This window comes from Cucumis sativus, chromosome 6 (assembly GCF_000004075.3).
Source record: "Cucumis sativus cultivar 9930 chromosome 6, Cucumber_9930_V3, whole genome shotgun sequence".
NCBI lineage: Eukaryota > Viridiplantae > Streptophyta > Magnoliopsida > Cucurbitales > Cucurbitaceae > Cucumis > Cucumis sativus.
This window is the reverse complement of record NC_026660.2, coordinates 7,399,272-7,400,950: the sequence shown is the minus strand read 5'-3', so window position 1 is coordinate 7,400,950 and position 1,679 is coordinate 7,399,272. Positions and strand designations below refer to the sequence as shown.

The 1,679-nt window shown below is 26.1% G+C and overlaps 1 non-coding gene across 1 annotated transcript; it reads right to left on the bottom strand.

Annotated features, from left to right (window-relative positions):
• Positions 1–1,596: 1,596 nt before the first annotated feature.
• Positions 1,597–1,679, bottom strand: TRNAL-UAA. Its single transcript has one exon. It is a non-coding gene; the product is annotated as a tRNA-Leu (tRNA).

Below are 1,679 nucleotides of genomic sequence, written 5' to 3'. Positions count from 1 at the left end.
AGTATTCAACAAAAGTTGTGTACATAATTAAGTACATTTTACGTGTGCTTAGAATGAATAGCTTGACTTCCATAAAATTTATACAATGGATTTTGTGATCAAAAGATCAATTTTTCCTCTCCTCAAATTATTAAAAATAGGAAAACATAAAATATATATATATAGACTTTGTGATCAAAAGATCAATTTTTTCTTTTCTCAAATAATTAAAAGAAGGAAGTACATTACACACACAAGGTTTAAAAATAATAATTTTATAACGATCCGGTTTTCTAATTAGATTTATTCGAAATAAATAAGACTTTTGTTTTAATAACCATTCAATTTCAAATTTTTTATTGTAAGATCAATTCTAAAAACCTTCCTAAAGTTCATTCGTTGACGTGTGTAGGGTTTTAAAATAATAATTTTATAATAGATTTCAAATTAGACGTGAACCGAAACAACTAAGACTTTGTTTTAATAACAAATCGGTTTCTAGTTTTTTATTGTGTTAATTCAACCCTAAAAATCCTCCTAAGTTCATTTGTGTATAAAATTTAAGTCTACAAATTGTGGGTCTTTTTATATTTTAGGGTCAACAACAATTTAGAAGTGTTAAAAAAATTCAATCGACATGTATTTAAAAAAAATGGTTTTTTCCTTAAAAATGATTCTTAGAAAAGAAAAATGAAATGTAATTATTTTAATAAATGGTTATGAAACATTGGTCAAATAAAGTTATGGACATAATCTTTTTTTTTATATAAGAATGTTGAAGAAGTTAAGCTTACAAAATATTTCAAATAATTTTAGGAAGAAACAAATAAATAGAAGAGAGAGTACTTCATTATTGAAAATAAAATTTCAACCTATATCATTGATTTAAAAAAGAGGGAGGCCTTTTACAAATTTGGAAAATCCCAATTAAGAAGTGATAATTCAATTGAAAAAGGGAAATCTGACAACAAACTATTATATTGAATCAGTTTTGTTCATTTGTGTAATTAATATTTGGTGCTTAAAAAGGCAAAGGTAAATGATAAATGGTACAAAAGTACAATTTCCCATGCCCCTTTAAAAGGTATGCTTTTCCCCCATTTATTATGTTTATATATCTTGTATTATGTGATATCATTATATGAACGAAGGTAACATGTCATATATTATAAGGTTATTTTTTGTTTTCTAGGGGAAAAAAATTGAATGAATAGTGTAGAGATAGTAAAAATTTATTATAATAGAGTATCTTTAAAAAGACATATCAATTATTTTGTCCTTGGTATTTGGCAACAAGAAAATCTAGATAAAATATTCTTGAAGGTTAGGCAAAGATTGATTTTATTCCTTGCTTCCATTCTAAAGAAGAAAATGTATGATTAATGTTTCTTTAATCAAGAGATTTTAATCTTCATTGATTTTTGTTATTTTGAGAATATTGTATGACTTAACTATTATCTATAAACTAATAATGTTTGTTTGATCATAGTTTAACTAATTAATTAATGTATTTCGTGCTAATGCATAAAAGAACGGCCTATATGTGCGTAGATGAAATACTATGCAGAGAAGAAGTTCAAAAAAATTGATGACTTAAAATGATATGGATACACCTATTGCAGGCTGTGGGGTTCGAACCCACGCGCACTTATGTGCAGAAGATCTTAAGTCTTCCCCCTTAACCTCTCGGGCAAACCTGC